The 25,472-nt window shown below is 41.8% G+C and overlaps 1 pseudogene across 1 annotated transcript; it reads right to left on the reverse strand.

Moving 5' to 3' along the window:
• Positions 1-1,409: 1,409 nt before the first annotated feature.
• LOC308610083 (U3 small nucleolar RNA-associated protein 25 homolog) lies at positions 1,410-24,955 on the reverse strand (annotated as a pseudogene). The gene is made up of 11 exons: positions 24,949-24,955; positions 21,207-21,381; positions 20,646-20,685; positions 19,709-19,941; positions 17,636-17,806; positions 15,182-15,270; positions 13,099-13,509; positions 10,913-11,132; positions 3,108-3,310; positions 1,737-1,919; positions 1,410-1,600 (listed from the first exon to the last, which is right to left on the reverse strand). The product of its transcript is annotated as a U3 small nucleolar RNA-associated protein 25 homolog (transcript).
• Between the last annotated feature and the right edge of the window lie 517 nt (positions 24,956-25,472).

The following is a 25,472-nucleotide window of genomic DNA, read 5'->3' on the forward strand; positions in this document are numbered from 1 at the left end:
GTAAACACAGCACAAATATGCCAATAACCACAGGGCACTCTATGGATAAGACAATTCTTTGTAGAGTGGATACATGTATAACTGATTTGCTTTGCTGTACACCTGAAACTAATGCAACATTGTAAATCAACTGTACTCCATTTTAAAAATATATATTTAAGAAAATGTTCTTTGTACCATGAGTTTGGCTGGCTTAAGCCTATAAATTTGCAAAACTTTAGGAACCCATCTATATATGGAATGAATAGTTCTACTCTCCATGTTGAGAGACAAATAAAAATGCCTATTTAAATATCTAGCAGGAAAAGTACCCCAAAAGTGATTTCACTTTTTTTTTTGATGAGCAATTTTAAGCATGTCCAAGAGGAAGAAAATCTGTACCAATATGGGTTGTTCCACTGAGCCTAATGGGAGCCACATGTCTATCTGACAAGGGAGTTACAAGTTTGGAAAGGGAGAAAACAAAAGGAACCCTGTGTTGTTAGTCTGAAATTGGAGGTAAGGTATAAATTCATGGTTTTCAATATATGGATACAGAAATAAATTTAGATGTCATGGGCACATAGGTATGTGTATACATATACACACATGCAGATATTCCCAAACTCTGACCACTGAGATGGCCTGGGACCAGTGGCTCCACAACAGTACTGGGTACACTTAGCACTCAAATCTTCGCTTTAAGATAATTTTCCACTAAAGCAAGCAGGGCTGGAATAGGGAAAGTACAAGACAAACTTGGAATGTCTTATAGTGTCAGAAAATAAAGAAATGCCCAAGTTAAAGGGGGATGTGTCAAGACGACACAGGAGCCAGCTTGAAGGTGTTCCTGCTGGCCACATCAGAGACCATTTAAGCATCTAAAGGAATAACGATAATAACCAATTACAACCCACTGAATACAAACTGAAGAATCCATACTTGTAATATTAATATAAATTAATAAAGGGGGAATAAGTGATTCTATAGTGGAAAAGTCTGGCAAGCACCACCTTAAACAAGTGGTCAGTTAGTGTCATAATGATGGGACAGGTGGAAATCATGCACCGCTTGAAGAGATGCAGCGAGGAAGACGCAGCATTGCTTCTATGCTGCTCCTGCCAAAGATGCATAAACTAAACCTAACCTAACCTAATCTGACAGGAAACACCACCCAAAGTAACTGGCCTGTAATCTTCTAAAGTGTCAACGTCCATTACTCAGCCATGAAAAGAAATGAAATTGAATTATTTGTAGTGAGGTGGATGGACATAGAGACTGTCATACAGAGTGAAGTAAGTCAGAGAACTATTGGAACTAGGACAACACACCATTTCTCTGGCCTTCAGTGTCCTCCTCTGTCAATGGCATGATTGGATTCAGTTATCTCATTTCATTTCGTAAATAGTAACTAAGAAAGCCAACGTGGAATACAATTCTAAATTTGAATGCCCAAGTAAAATCCCTCTCTGTGACCCCCAGGGATCCAATGGGACAGGGGAGGGTACCTGGCATCAATCACTGAAGCTAGGTTTTCAGGTTCCATCCTCGGGAAGACATGTGGGAGCTGCACCAGGACATGACTGATGCAGCCTGTCATCGGGACGTTCCTCACAGCCACCTGCCAGGTGTCAGTGAGAACATTAGGAAGTGAGCTATCCCCATTGTTGACCAAATGCTGTCCTCTCCTTCTGCCTCATGACCCAAACAATACACAATACTTCATGAAAATTCAGAGAAAGAAGGAGAGAACCCACCTGGCCTTGCACATTGACGCAGTACTTGTTGAACACAGAGTTGATCTGGGCATCCTGCAGGGCCCCAAACAGCAGCGTCTGACGATAGTACTTGGACCGATTATTGAGGTTCCACATGCGCACTCGAGAAAAGTCCACCCCATGTGAGTCCAAGGGCAGTAGGTTCATGTGGCTCATCAACTGCTTTGAGCAGAAGTAATACTCCATTAATACTTATTGAACACTTACCTGCTGGGCGTTGCTAACCTCTCTATAAGCCCATCATCTTATTTAACCCCATGAAGTAGATACTATCATCTCCCAAATTACAGCAAGAAAACAGGCTCAGATGGGTGAGTGACTTGCCCAGAGTCAAGCGAACAAGAAGAAAAGCTCAAACTGGCCACCTTGTGGATCTCTCAAAAAGGATCAAGATGCGACCTATACAGAATATTTCTTTTCAAGGAAATTCTGAAATGCCACTCTGGTCACTCTGTAAGCAACTCAGTTCCGGACTTGGACAAGAAGGGAAATGACACGGAAAACAGAGCTGCTGTCCTTCCATGACTTGGTTCCCAAAACGTTAGAAAATTCCCTGAGTGACTACATGTGCCTTTTGCTCAAAATAAAGATGACTCAACCATCGACATGCCTGTTCTATTTTAATCATATTTTTACCTTGTAATGTATATTGAAGGGTCACAAGTACCATAAGTTTATTCCCTACTTTATAAATAAGGACTCCCCTTTATCTGTCCCAAACTTACTCCAAGTCCTGGGGTTGTAGAAAAGGTAAATGCTCACATGCCTTATAAAAATAAACCTATAGTTCTGTGATGAGGATTGTTCCAAAGCACAATCCTAAACCCCAAAACATTGCAGAGTATGTTGAGAGGGAGAAAAAAATTATACTACAAATTACAGTAGGGGGACAAAAACATCTTACGTTTCTCTGTAAAACATCACAAATTAAGAAATCATGAGCAATGTTTTCCCATCTCCACTGAAGACCAAACAAAAGAGAACGAGCATAAATAGGAGGAACTATTTTAGATAAAAACATTCCTGGTGAGGAGGGATTTCAATCAGTCAACCAACCAACCAACCAACCAACCAACCAACCAACCACACTAAACTGGTCTATTACTAGAAGCAACTTTTAAGGGGAAGAAATCTTTTCTGGAGATTTGAAAATGTTGACAAGAATTTTAATCTTTCTGGATACTTTACTGACCAACTTGTGGGTAGAAGAGGGGACAACATTTCCCGTTTTCAAATTGGAAAATGTGGAATATTTCCATTTCCAAGCTGAGTTTTAATCTGGACTTTAATAACCATTTCAGACTCAAACCACTGAGCTTCTTGTCTCTAAATGTTAATGACCAGCATTACCAAGACATGCTCCCAGTTCTGCATCAGGTAAATGTCAGCTTGATCAATGATGAGAAGCTCAATACAAGACAGAAAGTCAAAATCTCTCTTCTTCTCTCCTTCTCCACCAATGATGGTCCTCAAGCCCAGGGGGGAGGCAATGAGGATGTCTGACGAATAGAAGGGGGCATAAAGTCAGATGCTTCTCTGCAGTATTGCCACCCCTATACACAAAACAGCCAAGCACACATCAGTTCATGAGTCACCACCAAGCCATTAGCTTCCACCCTCTCCAACTGCAGCCTCCCCTTGTACCTTCCACATCTTCCCCTTTGCATGTAATTGTGCTCAAACTGCTTTAATTATTAAAATCATCATCGTCATCATCATCATCCCTCCTTTGCATCTACGGTCCCTTCTAGCTCCCACCCTCTTCTTTTCCTTCACTGGCAAACCTTCCAAAAAATTATCTCTACTTTAAAATCTCCCACTGACTCCTTAATGTACTGCAATCTGCCTCTGAGTCTCAGGACACCACTGAAATGACTCTTGCCAAGGTCACCAACAGCTCTCAGTTACCAATTCAATGGCACTTTAGTGTTTCTTGTCACGAATGCATAAGCACACCCTCCTTGAAATGTTCTTTTCCTTACTGGTGGTTTCTATCACTTTAACACTTACTTCTATTACTGACCTGGTTCTTATCTATTTTTCCATATTCAAAGAGCTCTTCAACAAATCCCTGGATTCACCCACAAGTTCTCTTTCACTCTACATAAAGCTTTGGATAAATATATTCACTAATTATGGCTTTAACATTATCATCACAAAAATTTATATTTCCTGCCCACATCTCTTTCCTAAGCAACAAGTAGCAGTCTGTAAAGAGCCCAGATCATATGTGAAGGAGATTCACTTGCTAATCTTAAAGCATCTACCAGAGGGGCAGAAGTTGGCTGGGACTCTCTCTGGGGACAGAATGCTGGCAGATGCCATTTTTACAAATTCCCTCTACCTTGATGGCACTGGTGGGTGCCACTTTTTTGCACTCTCACTCTAAGTTGCTAACAGTGGTGGTGGGTGAGTACCCCCTACCCCACGGCCCTGCACTGCCTGTGTGCAGCACTGACAAACATGGACAACGAGCAGCCACGCCTACCCCATCTCATGCCACTCGCGGGACATGACCTGAGGCAACAATCGCATGTAGCCCACACAGGGGACACTCCTTGAGCACCAGGCTCAGGCAGATGGGGGTGGGACTGCATTTCTAGACTCCATGGGAGTGAAACAAACAGAGAGAGTTTATAAGATGACCAAGAACTAGGAAAAAGTTAAAAATACAGTTCATCTCCCACACAGGGCCACTCCTTCAAGACGGGGCAGTAACTGTTTTGCATAATACACAGAAACAAAGACAGAGAGTCAAGCAAAATGAGGAAGCAGAGGAACATGTTCCAAATGAAGGAACAAGATAAAACCCCAGAAAAAATATTTAATGAAACAGATGTAAGTGATTTATCCGATAAAGAATTCAAAGTCATAGTCCTAAAGATGCTCACCAAACTTGGAAGATGAATGAACGAACACAGTGAGAAACTCAAGAAAGAGACAGAATATAAGCAAGTTCTAAACAGAACTCACACAGCTGAAGATTATAATAATTGAACTGAAAAATACACTAGAGGGAATCAACAGCAGACTAGATGGTAGAAAAGAACAGATCAGTGACCTGGCAGACAAGGTAGCAGAAATCACCCCAACAGAACAGCAAAGAGAAAAAATATTTTTAAAATATGAGGACAGTTTAAGGGAACTGTGGGACAACATCAAGTGTACTATCATCGGTGTTAAGGGGTCGCAGAAGAAGAGAGAGAAAGGGGCACTAACACCCACATTATAGGGGTCCCAGAAGGAGGACAGAGAAAGAAAGGGGCAGAAAACTTATCTGAAGAAATAATGGCTAAAAATGTCCCTAACCTGGTGAAGGAAACAGACATTCAGGTCCAGCAAGAACCAAGAGTCCCAAACAAAATGAACCCAAGGAGATTCATACCAAGACACATTATAATTAATACGTTAAAAGTCAAAGGTAAAGAGGGAATCTTAAGCAGCAAGAGAAAAACAACTAATTACAGACAAGGGAATCCCCATAAGAATATCAGCTGATTTTTCATCAGAAACTTTGTGGTCCAGAAGGAGATGGCATGATATGTTCAAATATGCTGAAAGGAAAAAACTTCCAACAAAGAAGGAAGGAAATAATAGAAGTCAGATGAGAAATACTGAATAAATGAAATGGAGACAAAAAAAAGATCAATGAAACTAAGAGCTGGTTCTGTGAAAAGATAAACAAAATTAACAAACCTTTAGTCAGACTCAATAAGAAAAAAAGAGAAGGGGCCCAAATAAAATCAGAAATGAAAGAGAACCTATAACTGACACTACAGAAATACAAAGTATCATAAGAGACTACTACGAACAATTATACACCAACAAGTCAGATAACCTAGAAGAAATACATAAATTCCGAGAAACACACAATCTTCTAAAACTGAATCATGAAGAAAAAATGTGAATAGATCAATTACTAGTAATGTGATTGAATCAGTAATCAAAAAGCTCCCCAAAAACAAAAGACCAGGACCAGAGAGCTTCATGGTGAATTCTACGAAATACTTAAAGAAGATTTAATACCTATCCTTCTCAAACATATTTCAAAAAACTGAAGAGGCGGAAACACTTCCAAACTCATTTTATGAGGCCAACATAACCCTGATACTGAAACACCACAAAAAAAGAAATGTACAGGCTACTATGCCTGATAAACACAGATGCAAAAATCCTTGACAAATTATTAGCAAACTGAATCCAACAATACATTAAAAGGACCATACACTATAATCAAGTAGAATTTATTCCAGGGATGCAAGGATGGGTTGACAAAGTGGGTATAGAGGGAACGTATCTCAACCTAGCAAAGGCATATACGATAAACCCACAGCTAACATCATATTCAGTGGTGAAAAGCTGAAAGCATTTCCTCTAAAATCAGGAAGAAGACAAGGATGCACACTTCTGCCACTTTTATTCAACATATTATTGGAAATCCTAGCCACAGCAACTAGGCAAGAAAAAGAAATAAAGGATACCCAAATTGGAAAGGAGGAAGCAAAACTGACTATTTGCAGATGACATGATACTTTATGGAGAAAACCCTAAAGACTCCACCAAAAAACTGTCAGAACTAATAAATAAATTTAGTAATGTTGCAGGATACAAAATTAACAAAAATCTGTTGTGTTTATATACATTAATAATGAACTATTAGAAATTAAGAAAACAATCCATTTACAATAGCATCAAAAAGAATAAACTACCTAGAAAAAATCTAACCAAGAAGGTAAAAAACTTGTACTTGGAAAACTACAAGGTATTGATGAAAGAAATTAAAGATGACAGAAACATGAAAAAATACACCATGCTCATAGATGGGAAGACTTAGTACTGTTAAAATGTCCATACTGGACACCAAGGGGGGAAAGTGGGGGTGGGGGTGGGGGTGTGATGAATTGGGAGATTGGGACTGACATGTATATACTAATATGTATTAAATGGATAACTAATAAGAACCTGCTGTATAAAGAAATAAATAAAATTCAAAAACAAAGTCCATACTACCCAAAGAAATCTACAGATTTAATGCAATCCTTATCAAAATACCCATGACATTTTTCATAAAACTAGAATAATCCTAAAATTTGTACAGAGGATCCTGGGGATTTGTGCAAAGGATCCTGAATAGCCAAACTGATTATGAGAAAGAAGAACAAAGCTGAAGGTATAACACTCCCTGATTTTAAACTACACTACAAGTCTACAGTAATCAAAATTGTACGGTAATAGCACAAAAACAGACACAGATCAACAGAACAGAGAGCCCAGAAATAAATCCATATTTATATGGTCACTTAATCTATGACAAAGGAGACAAGAATATACAATGCAGAAAAGACAGTCTCATCAACAAATGGTGATGGGAAAACTAGACAGCTACATGCAAAAGAATGAAACTGGACCACTAGCTTACACCATCTACAAAAATCAACTCAAAATGGATTAAAGACTTGAACATAAGACCTGAAAACCACAGAACTCCCAGAAGAAAACATAGGCAGTAACTTCCCTGACAACAGTCTCAGCAATATTTTTTTGGATCTGACTCCACAGGCAAGGGCAATGAAACCAAAAATAAACAAATGGGACTACATCAAACTAAAAAGCTTGTGCACAGCGATGGAAACCATCAATGAAACAAAAAGGCAATCTACTGAATGGGAGAGGATATTTGCAAATCTAGTAAGGGGTTAAGATCCAAAATATATAAAGAACTCATGTAACTCATTATCAAAAAGCCCCAAACAGGGCTTCCCTGGTGGCACAGTGGTTGAGAGTCCGCCTGCCGATGCAGGGGATATGGGTTCGTGCCCTGGTCCGGAAAGATCCCACGTGCCGCGGAGCGGCTAGGCCCATGAGCCATGGCCGCTGAGCCTGCGTGTCCGGAGCCTGCGCTCCGCAATGGGAGAGGCCAAAACAGTGAGAGGCCCGCGTACTGCAAAAAAAAAAAAAAACCGCAAAAAAAACCCCCCAAACAATCCAATTAAAAAATAGCAGAGGGGGCTTCCCTGGTGGCGCAGTGGTTGAGAATCCACCTGCCGATGCAGGAGACACGGGGTCGTGCCCCGGTCCGGGGGGATCCCACATGCCGTGGAGTGGCTGGGCACATGAGCCATGGCCGCTGAGCCTGCACGTCCAGAGCCCGTGCTCTGCAACGGGAGAGGCCACAACAGTGAGAGGCCCGCGTACAGCAAAAAAAAAAAAAAAAAAAAAAAGCAGAGGACCTGAATAGACATTTTTCCAAAGAAGTCGTACTGATAGCCAACAGTCAAATGTAGAGATGCTCAACATCAGTCATCAGGAAAATGCAAATCAAAATCACAATGAGAAATCAAAACTACAATGAGGTACCATCTCACACTGGTCAGAATGGCCATCATTAAAATGTCTACAAATAACAAATGCTGGAGAGGGTGTGGAGAGAAGGGAACCCTCCTACACTGTTGGTGGGAATGTAAGTTGGTGCAGTCACTATGGAAAACAGTATGGAGTTTCCTTGGAAAACTAAAAATATAATTACCATATGATCCAGCAATCCCACTCCTGGGCATATATCTGGACAAAACTATAATTCAAAAAGATACATGCACCCCTATGTTCACAGAAGCACTATTCACAATAGCCAAGACATGGAAACAACCTAAATGTCCATTGACAGATGAATGGATAAAGATGTGATACATATATACAATGGAATACTACTCAGTCATAAACATGAACAAAATAATGCCATTTGGCAGCAACATGGATGCAACTACAGATTATCATACTAAGAGGAGTCTGTCAAAGAGAAAGACAAATACCATATGATATCACGTATATATGAAATCTAAAATATGGCACAAATGAACCTATCTACAAAACAGAAACAGACTCACAGACCTGTGGTTGCCAAGGTCAGGGGTGGGGAAAGGGATGGACTGAGAGTCTGGGGTTAGTTGATGCAAACTATTACCTTTAGAATGGGTAAACAACAAGGTCCTACTGTATAGCACAGGGAACTATATCCAATCTCCTGGGATATGTCGTAATGCAAAAGAATATAAAAAAGGATGTATATATGTGTATAACTGAGTCACTGCCATACAGCAGAAATGAGCACAACATTGTAAATCAACTATACCTACTCCAATTTAAAAAAAAAAGAAGAATGTATCAGGTGGCTAGTAAGTGCTGTGATCAAAATGAAATAATATAAAATGATAGGCTGTGATTTTGGAGTTATAAATTCTTACAGCCACCATGTATTATAAGTTGCTATTAACCAAAGCACAGAGAGAAAAAAAACCACAATGAGATATCACCTCAAACCTGTCAGAATAGGTCTTATCCAAAAGACAAGAAATAACAAATGCTGGCAAAGATGTGGAGAAAAGGGAACCCGTGTGCATTGTTAGTGGAAATGTAAATTGGTGCGGCCACTATGGAAAACAGTATGGATGTTCTTCAAAAATTAAAAATAGAATCACCATACAATTGAGCAATTCAACTTCTGGGTGTTTATCCAAAGAAAAAACCCACTAATTCAAAAAGATATATGCACTCCTACGTTCAGTGAAACATTTATAATAGCCAAAATATGGAATATGGAAGCAGCCTAAGTGTCCACAGATGACAAATGGATAAAGATGTGGTGGGTACACACACACACACACACACACACACACACACAATGGAATATTACTCAGCCATAAATGAATGAAATCTTGCCATCTGCGACAACAAGGATAGACCTTGAGGGTATCACAGTAAGTGAAATAAGTCAGACAAAGACAAATATCCACAGCATGTGACTTCACTTATATGTGGAATCTAAAAAACAAAAAACCAGACGGATAGATACAGAGAACAGACTGGTGGTTGCCAGCAGGGAGGGCGGGGTTGGAGGGTGGGCAAAATGGATGGGGGAGATCAGGAGGTATAAAACTTCCAGTTATAAAGTGAACAGGTCACAGGGATCCAATGTATGCCATGGGGAATATAGTCAATAATATTGCATTAACTTTGTATGGTGACAAACGGTAACTTTACTTATTGCTGCGATAAGTTTGTAAGGTATATAGACATTGAATCACTATGTTGTACACCTGAAACTAATATGTCAATTATATATCAATTAAACAAAAGACTGATTTATCAGCTCCTTGTTGGCCGCCTGCATATGTTTAAAACTAACCATAAGCTCTAATCCCCTTGCACTGCACACTCTGGCCATGCTAAAGCCTCTGAATCCTAAGTCATGCCGGTTTATTCACCCTGATGCCTCCACACTTGCCATTTCCTGTCTGAAACTTTTTCTTCCACTCTCATCGCTCCACTTTGTACCTGGCTAAATCTGACTCAGGTTTCAACTTAGTATGGATGGTACCTCCAACAGAAGGCCTTCCCTAACAGTCCTGAGCCCATTTTGAGTAAGGATATTTGCTTTAAATACTTTTAACTAGAACACCCACTATCCTCTAACCGTAAGACATCTCATCCCATACTGTCTGATTTGTCTTAAGGCTGGACTTGCTTAACAGTAACTTTTAATTCCATATCTCCAGCTTAACAGTGCCTGGCACATAGTAGATGCTTAATAAGTGGTAAATGGGCATACGTGACTAATAAATATTTTCCAGGAACTTTTTCAATGAACAAGCAACCAAGTACATGGGAGCTGAATGACAAACAAGCAAAAATGTGCAAAGCTGGGTGGGAGTCAGTAAGTCCAGAGTGGAGATAATTCAGGTGTGGGCACTCCACATGGCAGGCAGGAGGGAAGTCCATTACGTACAGATGCTCTAGTTTATTCATCTTCCCCAGACTGACCCACCCAGCCCCATCAGCTCCAACTCCCCCAAGAAGCCCTGTAGCATTGACTGTGAGCTACCAGCTATAGGCATGCTGAGACATTTGTTATAAACATGCAGGTGCCTTTCATACATGCCTTCACAGACACTCCATCCCATTAGCCAAGTATGTACCCCATTAGCCAAGGCAAGACTCTCCCCTGGCAGACGAGTGGTCTCAAATGCGTCCTGGTTCTGCTAGGAGGCTGAGACAGTGACCCTCTGAAAGAATGCCTAATTCCAGGCTTCTAGCTTCCAGCTATGTGCACCTCACACCTCAGGTCCCTCAGGGTCTCAGTTTTGACAAGGAGGAATTACCAGTCCTGAAGTGGTCATCGATGTTGCCGACAAATACAGCTTCATAATCCTCAGGCCTCTTCAGGTTGGGTGGTCTCTCCTTGGGATCTGAGCCATACTCTCCATTAAACCTCTTTTTGTTGCTTACAATTATTTTCTTCTTGCTGTCGCCCTCAAGAAGACTGATGAAGAGCTGTACCACCCGCAAAGCAGCTTCCCGGAATGGCACCACTATCGGCACCTGTGGAGGGAGTGATGGGCAGCCTTGGAGGGGCAAGGGGAAGGAAGGACAGCTCGAGGTGAGCCTGCTGGGGACCTAAGGAGCCCTCCGTTCCACAGCCCCTGGCCAAGGACCACATCCGTGTCACCCCCTTTACATAGGACCTGGCTCAGTACTGAAGACTGAGCATCTTTCCGACCCACAGCACCATGTCCTATGGACTTCAATCTCATGGCTCCTTGGGGTGGGGGAGGGGTTAATTCTTAAGCAGAATGTAGAATTTTTTTTTTTTTTTGCGGTACACGGGCCTCTCACTGTTGTGGCCTCTCCCGCTGTGGAGCACAGGCTCCGGACGCGCAGGCTCAGCGGCCATGGCTCACGGGCCCAGCCGCTCCGCGGCATGTGGGATCTTCCTGGACTGGGGCACGAACCCGTGTCCCCTGCATCGGCAGGCGGACTCTCAACCACTGCGCCACCAGGGAAGCCCAGAAATACTCTTTGAGGTAAGTCAATGCCGTTAACAGAGGTGTCCATTAGCAAAAACCCAAGGGCATAAACACACAAAGCTCTTTGAGGACAAGAAATGTTACTCATTTCTGTCTCCCACAGAACTTAGTTCAGTATTTTGATCCGTAAGACCCAAGGAATATGCTGAACAAATGAATTAGATGTATTAAGTAGAGAATAAAGTTAGTAAGGAAAGGACTAAAGCATCATTACTTTTCTAGTACATTTCCTAGTACATTTTTCAGAAATGATGATAAAGGATTTCTGAAATAAGATGATATTTCAATGGGAAATATAGGATTCAGTTTTCCAAACATTTCCAAAAGTGCTCAATTTTAACTGTTGAGGAAAAAAACAGAAGATGCTTAACAAATGATTACCTTCTAACTACCCTTGTGTAAACAATACAGTCAATGGATATAACCCCAGTCAGATCAGGCAGTTCACCAAATTCTGAATGTGATTCATGGGTAATCTACCTCATATTCTATTTTGCAATTCTAAATGGAAACAGATAATCTTATTATCCTGATGTTCAAGATTCTGAGATAGTTTCTCAGAAAGGCAACCAGCACAGCCAGAGGGGTGTAGTGATTCAGTTTGGTACAGTGCAGGGATGATGGATCAGTTTTGAAGAGGGCCAAGTTACTGTCCCGGCTGTCACACTAAGTAAGTGTCTAGGCTTTGGTTTCCCCAACTATCAAACAAGAGGGTTGGACTAAGAAATCTCTAAGAGCCATATCAGTATCAAAATCCTAAAATCCTATTAAGCCCAATGAGAAGAATCTAAGAAGATGAGGCTTCTTCAATATAGACACAGAGGCTAAGGGGTAAGGGGGTATGGGTGGCACAGTATCTAGCTCCAGCACATCATGAAAAATGTAGACAGAATTCAACGACGTAAGCTCCCAGTCCACTGGAGCTTAGGCTTATGAGCCACATAAATGTAATCATCACTTTAAGCAGTAATAAGGATACAATGCCAAAACAGGGATTTTGTTTTCCAAGGTTTACATATTTATGTGGCTTAGTGAAGAGAATCCTTGGTTCTAGTCCTGTCTCTGCTACTTTTTCTCTGGTTCTCTTTAGCAAGGTCCTCTACGAATCTGGGTCTCTGTCCACAGGTGTAATATGTAGGGATTGAATAAAAGGCTCCTTAAGGTCCCATCCAGCTCTGACAATCACAAAGAAGACATTTATAGTGGAGTGTTACTTATGTAGGATCAGGGTTTATCTTTAAGGAGAGAATTATCATGGAGGTACCTCCTACTCCACTTTCCAGTTACATCTGCTGTTAGAGACGGTCCACTGAGCTGTCTGCAGCACTGCTGTGACATTACCTGGCCTATCTAATATGCTCATTCTTGGACTCATTCATGATTCCAATCATTAAACCGTCTGAGAACCTGCTAAGTGCCAGGACCCATATGTTAGAGCCTTACAGCCTCCCTGAGGGCAAAGTTCTGCTGCTGCCACTCACCTTGGGCCTCGTTAGCCCTTGGTCCCTGAAGTCATCATCATCACCCAACCCAAGTTTCTGGCTTCGGCATCTGCTGTTGTTGGCAAGCACCTGGGCATTGGCTTTGAGAACGTGATTTATCACATGCAGGCAGTACACGTGGCGGATCTCTTCCCCTTTCTTCAGGGCAGTCCTTTCTGGGTAGAACAGGTCCCGGTAAGAATTCATAATTAAGAAGAGCTCTTTCTGGAGGGGTGTGAAGGGGCTACTTGAATTTGGGGGACCAGAGAGGAACTGGCTGTTGGTCTTGATCCAGGTGGATTCCAGAGGCTTCTGGAGATGAAGTGACTTTAAGTCAATGTCCTTTGGGGGTTTAAAGGTTTCCAACTGTTGAAACCTGGATGAAAAGGCAAGCTGGCCCAGGATGGGCCACTGTGGGAGAAATGATCAAGAACTAAGTTAGAAATGAATTATACTACCTTACATTCATATAGTGCTTTATAATTTACCAAGGCCTTTCACAGATCCTTTTACAGATCCTCTCACTTTATCCTCACAACAACCTTACAAGCTAAACACTATAATGCTCTTCTTGCAGTTTAGGAAATGCTGAGGTTCAGAGGTTATAGGATTCAGACAAACAGGAGAACAGAACTAAGGGTTAGACCCCAAGGTTTCTGACTTTAGAAACCTTGTGAGCTCTTCACTAGATCAGTGGGTCACAAACTGTCCTGTGGACCACACTGTAGGAAGTCAAAATTTACTCTAGACAAAAGAAAAGGGGGCCCAACGGTCAAATAACTTCGGTAACCACCACAAAACCTAATCCCCCTCAGGGAGAGTCACATGCAGATCGGACACTAAAGGTTCTGCTGAGTCCTGTAACAAGGACTCCGTTCCACTTCGTTTGACCCAGAGTTTTCCAAATTTACTTGGACGTGGAACAAGGTTTTTGTTGTTGTTTTGGATTTTTTTTTTTGGGGGGAGACATATATTAGAATTGAAAAGAATAGTATTTTGTGGAATACCAGTTTGGGAATTTTTGCACTGTCACAAAACTGCTGATCTTAGCAATAAAGAAAGGATGACCTCTGCAATAAAAAAGAATTAACTATTGATATATGCCAACAACTGGGATGAATCTCCAAGGAATTATGCTGCGTGAAAAAAAGCCAACCTGTATGATTTTATTTATATAACGCTTTTGAAATAACAAAATTATAGAAATGGAGAACAGATTAGCGGTTACCAAGGGTTAGGAATGGGGGAAGGGAGGTGGGTGTGGTTATAAAATGGCACCAGGGAAGAGGAGGGATCTTGATGGTGCTGGAAATGCTCTGTATGTTGACTGTGGTGGTGGCCAGGGCAACCTACACGTGATAAAACAGTATAGAACTAAATAACACAAAGGAGCAGGAGCAAAAGTGAGGAAATCTGAATAAGACAGGTAGGTTGTATCAGTGGAAATTTCCTACTTGTGATATTGTACTACAGTTTTGTAAGATGGTACCATTGGGGGAAAGCGGGCAAAGGGCACATGGGATACCCTTGTATTATTTCTTACAACTGCATCTATAATTATTACCTCAATAAAAATTTCAATGAAACAAGGATGACCAATTCTTATGAATAGCATCAGTGGTGAAAAAAAAAATCACCGAAAAAAGAAGCAAAAACTGCTCCATACTGAATAATTTAGGTGTGAACTTATCTCAGATATTTCAAACAAATGAACAGCAGTAGCTACTGTCTGACTGAACACTTTGTACATGTCTTCCAGTAAACTAAATTACTTTATTTTGATGCAGGCATTACTGTCCCCCTCTAACAGATGAGAACAGTGAAGATTAAAAAGGTAGATTAACTTGCCTTAGGTCATGAGATAGCCCCTTGCAGACGTTGGTCTAAACCCTGGTGTACCTGTCTCCAAAGCATTCTTATCTTATTGGTCCCCACCTTCCAGCTTCCCAGTGCCTTTTCTAGCTATGCCTGTGCCTTACTGGGCTCTTCCAGTCTTCCTCTATCTTGCTCCCTATCAAGCCATCTGCCACGGGTGTGTATCATACATTCAGGGAGACCACTAAAACCCAAGACCACTGCTTACTTTTAGCTGGTGGGTAGTTTTGGGATTTGTGGCAACAGCCTGGATTTCTTTTTCTTTCAGTTCTTTGTTTACATGTTGTGCAAATGGATCTAATTCAGAAATAAAGAATATTAGAACACTTAGGGCAAATGACAGGGATTTTCCAGTCTTCCCCTGTGAATGACATCCTGTTTTCATGATGTTAACTCATCTTTTTCCCCATCAACTTTCCCCATCATTTATCCCAGTCCAGAGCTTAAAAGTTTCTGACAGGTTCATCTCCCTAAAGCATTTCTTTAATCACATTATTCCCCACCTCAAAAACCTTTGAAGAAACTTCTTGGACTGAAATTCAACATACACCTCTAACCTACCTCTCTAATGTAATTTTTGAATTACATGGCTCTCAAATTCTTCTGCCACTGTGGCTTTCCTTCCTTTAACTGAAAATTCTATCCTCTTGTTCACCGCATTTCTATATATCCAAATAGTATCTGTTGAATGTTACCCCCTGACTCACAATAAATAACTATTTCCCAAGAGCCTACTGTGTCAGGCACAGTTCTGGCTCCAAAGAAGCCATCTCTGGTCCCCTATAGACAGTCATCACTTTCTCTCAAGCGCCCCACCCTGCCCTCAGTTATCCACACCAACACATATATGTGCATGTCCTACCTCACCTAACTAGACTGCAAGATCCCTGAGGGCAGGTACCACGTCTGATTTAACCTGCACTGGAAGACAAATGTAAATGCTCAACACTCAACTGAGGTGAACAAATGATCAAAATGGCAGGGTCAGTGCTCTGCACTGGCCACCCAACCTTCTCTTCCAGCCCCACTCATGTAAGAAGCAAAGTTAAATGACCCATTCAGGGACCCAGGTAGTAAAACTTCAAATGCAGTGCACCTTATATTAAGACCTAAGATAAAGGTGAACAATAGGAAATAAGAATTCTAGGTGATAATATATCAGTACAGACCAAACAACCAGAGAAACTTTAGGATAGTCAAGCCTCCTAATGTTTCCTCCAGGGTTTTTTTTTTTAACTTTTTTTGAGTTCAGAACGCGGTTTTTGCCCAAATTCTACCTGCTACTTCTTCCTCTTGTCTAGAATAGCTAACAGAACCAAATGAGGATTAAAATTTCAACTTCAGTGGCACCGCTGGTTGAAGAATGGCACTGGGACCAAAAAAGGCAGTCAGGACCCAGAATGAGACCAACCTGACGTGCCCACCCAGGCACAGGCTAAGACACAGGACCTGAGAGACAGCAAAGCCCTGCCTCAGCCTACCACAGGCTTGTCTAAGTAACAGTCATGGGGACAGAGGCATGGCCCAGTGTTCTGTATCTTGACTTTGGCGATGACAATATAAATATACACATTTGTCAAAACTTATCGAATTATATACTTAAAATGGGTACACCTTGTTGAATGTAATTCATACCTCAATAAAGTTGATTTTAAAGTTAAATTAAACAGTCGCCTATGGGGACTTCCCCAGTGGCACAGTGGTTAAGAATCCGCCTGCCGGGCTTCCCTGGTGGTGCAGTGGTTGAGAGTCCGCCTGCCGATGCAGGGGACACGGGTTCGTGCCCCGGTCCGGGAAGATCCCACATGCCGCAGAGCGGCTGGGCCTGTGAGCCATGGCCACTGAGCCTGCGTGTCCAGAGCCTGTGCTCCACAACGGAAGAGGCCACAACAGTGGGAGGCCCGCGTACCGCAAAAAAAAAAAAAAAAAAAAAGAATCCGCCTGCCAATGCCGTGGAGCAACTAAGCCCATGCACCACAACTACAGAGCCTGAGCTCTAGAGCCAGTGAGCCACAACTACTGAGCCCATGTGTCACAACTGCTGAGCCTGCGTGTCACAACTGCTGAAGCCCGCGTGCCTAGAGCCTGCACTCCACAACAAGAGAAGCCACCACCGTGAGAAGCCCACACACTGCCACAAAGACCCAATGCAGCCAAAAATAAAGAGAGAGACTGGGGAGACAGGGTGGAGCTTTCTGGCTTCTGAGGTGCTTCCTAGTAATAAGGACCAATCAGATTAGCCACTGCCAGGTCTCACAAATCTGTAAAATTACTGCTCCAGTAAGGAAGAGCAAGTGAAGGATAGACAGAAAAATGCAAAGTACTTTTCTCCTCTTTCTCTCCCTTCCCTGCTTGGGGAAGAAAATCAGAAGTCTTCCCCTGACCCCAGCTGTGGATCGTGAGCTTTGAGGAACTGGCCTTCCCTGCTATCATTGTTCAACTGTTTGTCCTCATGAACAGCCACGCCCACTCGCAACACTGCCTAACCCTGAAAAACACAAAAGATCTCGGAGAAGCATTTCTTTCCAGCTCTACATCTAGCTGCTAAACTATCTGTTTCTATTACTGCTCATTCCAATAACAAGAGATTTAACAGGTATTAGACCACAACCACCCATACTAAGCACCAGCTGAATTCAAACAACATGAGCTGTGCTCTGACCTTGTGATGCTTTCAGAGAACAGTTGCCTCCTCTTTCCTCTTCGAGAAACTTGGTTTCTAGGCTAAAGAGTGACTCATGTTTTGCATCTGTAAACTCCTCTGGGGATTCCTCTGCTGTGCCAGGTGGCCCGTGCCCATCTTTTCCCTTAGGGTCAGCAGGTAAGGCCGCATCTGCAGTTTTGATAAAACATTTTGTAAAATTATTTACTACTCATAAATATAATTACACTTCTGTTGACAAATGAAATCTAATTCCTTAGGCTATCATTTACTTTTAAGCAAATTCAGGTAGAAGACATAAGTTTCAAAACCGAGCTTGACTGCTGACCTAGTACATGTAAAGATGTTCAAATCAGCGTTGATATAACAAATAACTAGAAAAAATGATTTCGTCATTTCTATCGAAGGGGTACTAATTAAATTACCACATATTATTTACAATGGAATATACTATGTGATTAAGCTAATGTGAACCCACAGTTACACACGTTATATCATTAAAGAAAAAAGTAACTTACAGAAATGTATGAGGCCATTATGCACATACACACAAATATATATTCACTCATATATCCATAAAAAAGTAGCCTGGAAGGTTCTATAAAATGTTAAAGGTGTTCATCCCAGGGTGGAGGAGATATACGTTAACTATATTACCCTCTTAAATTTTTACAGTAAATATATATTACTTTTATAATTTAAAAAACCAAACTTTTCATTTTTAAAAACCTAAAACATGATAGAAAAATGGAAAACCAACAAAATTTAAAAAGTCCCTAAGTCTGAGGCAATGATTTTTTTATCCGAGTACAAGTGATGAATGAAAATACTAAGAATGGTGTGTGACACCTTAAAGTAGAGACAAAAATACAGTAAGGCAAATAGGCATTAAGATAACAGAATATAAAAAGTTACCCAGATATATTCAGACAATGGACTACTATTCCAGTAATAAAAAGAAATGAATTACTAATATGAACTACACGGATGAGTCACAACAACATGAGGAGCCAAAGAAGCCACATGCAAAAGGGTACTTATTGTGTGCTTCCATTCAAATGAATTTCTAGAATAGAAAACACTAATACATAGTGAAAGAAAGCATGTCAGTGGTTGCCTGATGCCAGGCCTGGGAAACTGGCTGTAAAAGGACAAGAAGGAACTTTTTGCAGGTATTGGAAGTGTTCTGTATCTTGACTTTGGCGATGACAATATAGACAGACACATCTGTCAAAACTCATCAAATTACATACTTAAAATGGGTACACCTTGTTGAATGTAATTCATACTTCAATAAAGTTGATTTTAAAGTTAAATTAAAAAGTCACCTATGGGGACTTCCCTGGTGGCACAGTGGTTAAGAATTCGCCTGCTAATGCAGGGGACGTGGTTTCAAGCCCTAGTCTGGGAAGATCCCACATGCCGCAGAGCAACTAAGCTCGTGCGCCACAACAAGAGAAGCCACCACAGTGAGAAGCCGGCGCACCGCAACAAAGACACAATGCAGCCAAAAATAAATAAATTAATAATAATTTTTAAAAAAATAGTCACCTAGATGTTCGAGTGAGACAGAGTTCCTTTAAGCTTTCAATCCCAGCTCTTCTCTGAAGCCTCCCCTCATGTACCCTGGCAGCATGTGACCACTTTGCACCTCTTTAACACCTTATATTTATCGGTTCCATTCAGATTTGATGCTTGAAAAGTTTTGTATATTTTATGTCTATCTTCCACTAAACTTGGTTCCTCTAAGGCAGGAACAATCATCTCTTTCATAAATTGAGACCATTACAAAAACAGAATTATGTTCCCTTTCCTCTCAATCAGGGGAATTTGAAGTAGGATTGATGAAATCCTGGAAATCATAAGCAAAAACGTCATTTCTGCATTTTTATGGCCAGAGGGTCCTGTGTTTTCATCAGATTCTTGAAGATATCACAGAGCCCAACAATGTTAAGAATCTCTGCTTTGAATCCATGTGCTTTCACCCAGCTCTATGGTACAAGGCACCCTGCCCCTGGGGCAATCTGTCTGTGGTCCCTGCAAAGATGATAAACCCACATCAAAGACACTTACTCTTCCGCATGTCAGTAGACTCTACTGCCGTCTCTTCCTCCACAACAATGTCACTATCGCCGTCTTCAAGATTCATTTCTGTCTCATCTATAACACTGTCTTCTTCCTCTTCCTCCTCCTCATCTTCCTTGGAAACATCCTTTAACGTGGCAAGTAGTCTGTTGTAACCAGAAACTTGTTCTGGTTCACTCTATGCTTCACTTTCAGAACTTGGAAGTATCTAAACCCTCTGACTAAAAGGAAAATGGGGATTTTAAAAACAAAAATTATATTGTTCTTGTTGCTACCCCACGACTATCATCAGGCCCACAGTGGAACCAAGTTCAGACTTTTCTAAATAAAAACCAGCTTTTCTGCAAATATGCAATCCTATCTATTCAACCAAACCTAGCACCAAATTTGTTTAAAACAGCTAATCTAGCTATGATTCTAGAAGCTCTTCCTCTTCTTTGAACTGCTAATGTTCTACGTGGGAAGACAGCAAACTAAACACATGGAGCTTTAGGTTATAAGGCGATCTAACCTATGTGTCAGCCACTTGGCACCTTTAAAGGAGCAACAGGAAAACTTACAACAAAAAAGTGTACTTTATTTCTGAGTCCGTGGTAATGAAATAAGACCTTTGATGATTTTGCACTCTATTTTATGTTAAGCAAACATAACATTCCCTTTTAGGATTCACCAAGAGCCCTCTGGTAAGCCTCCTTAACAGGTTCTAACAGGCTACTCTCTCAGGACAGTTTCCTACTCTATACTATATTAGTTATCACAATGGCATCTTAACAGACATCTGCACTTAAAACTAAGCAATATTACTAAAATATAGCTTACATCTAAAATCAGAAAGAGTGGAAATGTAGCCAAACATTATTACCATATATAATCTTAAAAGTAACCGTCCAGAATCTACTATCATAAAGAAGGTATAAAGCATTACCAGTTGACAAGTCTGTGGTTTTGCTTCCTTTCTGGAAACCCTGAGAAGAAACAGGCAATGTTAAACTTTAACTGCTAGTATGTAGCAATTAGGAAAAGCCTAATGATACAACTTTAAATGAACATGACAGACTATACCGTTATAAATACATTATATCTATTGTCAAGTTAAAAACTCCATATGCATTTGGACAGGTTTTGTAAGGATATGCCAAATAGATAATAATAGACGAATGAAAAGGTCTAACAAGACCACATGACAAATACTACAGTCACACAGTAACAGGCTCTCATCCAAAAGATGGGAAATTTTGGCAAATACAAGCCCTCGGGGTTCACCTTTTCTAGCAAATTCCTTAAGTAGATTATCCCTCTAACTGTTGATAAAGCAGCCCAAAGGGGTGGGATGAGCACTAAGATCATAACTGAGAGTCTGGACACTTATAGAGGAACCCACAACTACCCAAACATTAGTTTCCTCATGGTCACTGAATACATAGGTGATGTCGAGGGTCCCAAGCAATTCTATTTTTTTTAACTTATTTAATTTATTTATTTTTGCCTGCTATGGCTCTTCGTTGCTGCGCCCGGGCTTTCTCTAGTTGCGGCGAGCGGTGGCTTCTCTTGTTGCAAAGCAGGGGCTCTAGGCTCGCGGGCATCAGTAGTTGCACCACCCTGGCTCAGCTGCTGTGGCTCGCGGGCTCTAGAGTGCAGGCTCAATAGTTGTGGCGCACGGGCTTACTTGCACCGCGGCATGTGGGATCTTCCTGGACCAGGGCTCGAACCCCTGTCCCCTCCATTGCCAGGCGGATTCTTAACCACTGCGCCACCAGGGAAGCCCCCAAGCAATTCTTTAAAAGCATATAAAACGAAAACAAGCTTATAAAATCTCCGCCCAGTCGCCACACGGGAGGCGTGCCGTCTAGCATAAAACTACAGGCTCAACAAAGGGTAGGAAGTCCGGTGAAGAACCCCATCTCAGGCGGGAAGCCGTCAGGATCCCCGGGCGAGCTAGGCCGGCGCCGGGGCAGCGTGGGACGCGGCGGGAGCTGCCCTGTCACTACCCCCGGGGCACCGGCGGACCAAACGCGGGGACACGCGGGCTCCCACCGGGAAAGGACGCCGGCAGCGCCGGTCCCAGCCTTGCCTCTCCATACGTGTCATAGAAGGGATGCTCCTCGCCGAAATCCCTTATCTAAGGGATTTCTGCTTCTTCTGCTTTTTAGTTAGGGAGCTGAGCAGCTGGCTCTGGCTCCGGCTCCGGCTCCCGCGTTTGCCCATGGGGAAGACGGCAATTCAGCCAACCTCCAAGAATCGCGTTTTGCACCCGGAAGTAGTCTCGTCAACCCACTCACGCGGGCTTGCCAACGGCGCTTTACGGCGGAAGCAGGGTGCCATAAAGCAGACCCGCTTTACGTCGCGCTTGTACGACAGGCGTTAGAACTTCCTGTTTCCCATTCCGCCCCCTAGCGAGGCTCTTTGGAAGCACGTGCACGCATGCGCAGCTTTTCTCTGAGCCCCGTAAGGAAGGCAGGCAGGCAGGGAGGCTTCGGGCTTCCCCAGGTGGGTAAATGGGTGGGTGTACTTTGTGCGTCTGTTTTGGCTGTGAGAATCAGCCTGCATAAACGTGTAGTGACTGAGATGGTTGAATGCAGTGCCTTTATATTATGCCATAATACAAATACCAACTAACATTTAAGGCTGCCGGTGCATCTCAGTTCATCCTCACAACAACAGTAAACAAATAGGCCTTGTTAATAAGCCTGATATTGGAGATGAGAAAGCTGATGCTTACAAAAGGTTACATACACACTAGCAAGAGAGGAGATGGAAACCTAATTCTCTCTGATGCGAGCACAGGCTTTTCCCACTAGGATCTGCCACATGCGTGTGCCATGTGAAGAATGAGGACGCAAGGCTGAGATTCCCGCCCTTTACCCTACCCCCTCATTTTCTGAAAGGATTGCAAGGGCCCTTGGTAACAAATTTGTTCTGGCACTTTTCATGTTATAAAAGCAAAAACACATCCAGAGAGGTAAAGTGACTTTCCTAAATCACCCGGAGAGTCGATGTTACAGAAAGCAGTAAAACTCAATAAAGTGTCTCAAAACTGAATTGGGGCAAATTGGGATGGAAAACTTTTAAAGGGTAAGTAACTTTTCTATATCTGGGTCGTGGTGGTGGTTACACCTTGTATACAATTACCGAAATTAATCAAACTGTACCTTTAAAATTGGTACATTTTAATGCAAGTAAATAATAACCTCAATAAACAAAGAGGGAAAAAACAGCGCAACTGGACTTAATACTCTAGAGACAGGCAGAGTGTGCAGGGATACTTAAAAACCACAGGATAGGGCTTCCCTGGTGGCGCAGTGGTTGAGAGTCCGCCTGCCGATGCAGGGGACCCGGGTTCGTGCCCCAGGTCTGGGAAGATCCCACATGCCGCGGAGCGGCTAAGCCCGTGAGCCATAGCCGCTGAGCCTGTGCGTCCGGAGCCTGGGCTCCGCAAGGCTCCGCAACTGGAGAGGCCACAACAGTGAGAGGCCCGCGTACCGAAAAAACAAAACAAAACAAAAACCACAGCATAAACACAGAGGCACTTTGTTTCTAATAGTAACTTACAATGTCAATCATAAACCACAGAATTCACCTGAATATTTAAGGTAAAATAGGAGCCATCAAAGATAGTGTTCACTGCCTCTGCTATTAGACGACTGTGAGAGAACTGGACCTTTGTCCAATACCATGTCACACCTATACAAGTCACACTACAACTATTCAAATCCTAGTTTTCTCCTTCTGGGGACCATCTACTCCTAATTAGATTCTGGGAGCTTAGGGTGGGGCAGGGAGGCAAGGGGGAGGGAGGATCAAGAAAATATGCAAACAGCAGGTAGTGCCAGCTGATGGCCCAGCCAAGGAACCCAGAAACAAACACACATCTGTCTCCTGTCTCATTTCAACATAAAAAGTACAGTCACTTACGTAAACAAAAGGCTGCTTGCAAATCTCATCATACATACTAAGGCACTAACCACAGTATAACCTGGCTATGACGATAAAGTCCTACAATGTTTTTTCTCCTCCCACCCTATTTCAAGTGCCCCAGCTTCCCTCCCCAGAGGCAACCAGTTTCTTGGTGTTCTTCCAGAGATCTGCTATAAAAAGCTATACTCATGAGCACTTGATGTGACTCTTTACTCTCTCCTGCTTTCCATGTCATTGTAGTCCTATGGACAGGTCTAGACTGTTCCCAGGTTCAGACACAACTGTGCCCTAGCTCCACCCAAGTGGTCTCATCATTGGCTCACTGAGCCCGCTTCTGAAAATATTTATATTAGCCTTTGACAACATAAAAGGGGATGCTTTGTGAAATTTTAACCTGAGACTTCGCAATTTAAACATATTTTTCATGCCTCCAGTGAAAGTTCTCTTAGTAAAACCCACACAAAGAAGATGCATGTGCCAACTAGTGAAGGCCCTGGGAAAATTGTAATAAAGGCAAAATTTGTTCTTCCCTTTCTTCTTCCCATGCTCAGCCCTTCCTTTTCCATCCTGCAGGGTTTTCTTTGCCCTTTGCCCTCAGGGACTCAGTATTTTCAGGGGTAAAAACAATCCAGGAAATAATCTTTTATACTAGTTTGTAAAGAGAGGCTGATGAATTAATGTTACTTGGGTATTTCAATTCGGGGAGACTCCCTAGGATAACGATCTCAAGGGGTGGGAGGGCGGTGGCTGTCCCTTAAGACAAGATGGTCAGAATATTCAGAAAAGTGTTAGTTTTTCTTTATTAAAAACTTTTTCTTTGGAAAATTTCAAGTATATACAAAAGTAGACAAAAGAGTATAATGCACTCCCATGTTCCCATCCCTTGGCTTCAATGCAAGGCCATCTTGTTTCATTTATATGCCCACCCACTACCCCTAACTCCCGCCCCTGTATTATTTTTGAAGCAAATCCCAGACATTGTATTATTTTATCTGTAAATATTTATTTCTAAATATCTAAAAGATAAGGGTTCTTTCTTTAACATAGCTACAATGGCACTATTTCACCTAAAAAAAGATGATAACAATTATTTAATATCATCATGTAACCAGTCAGTATTCAGATTTCTGATTGTCTCATAAATGTCGTCTTTTTTTTTTACACTGTTAGTTGAACATGTTCTGCTATTCTCTGTGTTTCTCGCGAATACATTGTGGGATTTAGAACTTTGATCAGATTTCATGATAGCTGATATTTTATACTTCCATCAAGAGGCGTATACCATCTGGTTGCCTTTCATTTTGTGATGTTACCAGTCATTGGTAGTCAATGTCTAAATTCGTTAATTCATTAGAGGTCACATTCTAATTCTATCATGAGGTGATATTCTAATTCTATCATTTCTTCTTCACTTACTTGCTGGACTATTTCTATGAAAGCAAGCTTTTCCTTCCCCTAAATTTTGCTTACCCAGTGGTACTGTTTGTATAGGAAAAGCAGAAGAAATGCTTGATTCTCTCCCTTCATTTAGTAATTTTCAACACAAGGAGTCAATTCACTGGATCTTCTAATGTTGACCAATCAACTTTTTTTAAATTTTTAGTATCATTATGAACTCATGGAATTACACAAATTGATGTGTTTTAATCCCTTGCAAATATTATGGTGTACATGATTGGAAAGAGCTTATTTGACATATAGTGATGTATTTGAAAAGACAAACTATGTCCTAATACAAACCACAGAAAGTAAACGGGAGTCTATCTGAGATTCTCAACAGAGCAGGAATGGGAAGGTGGGGAAGGAGCACAATTTGAGGATACAGATCAGATGCTGG

This window comes from Mesoplodon bidens (genome assembly GCF_964165515.1).
Source record: "Mesoplodon bidens genome assembly, contig: HAP1_SCAFFOLD_491, whole genome shotgun sequence".
Classification (NCBI taxonomy): domain Eukaryota; kingdom Metazoa; phylum Chordata; class Mammalia; order Artiodactyla; family Ziphiidae; genus Mesoplodon; species Mesoplodon bidens.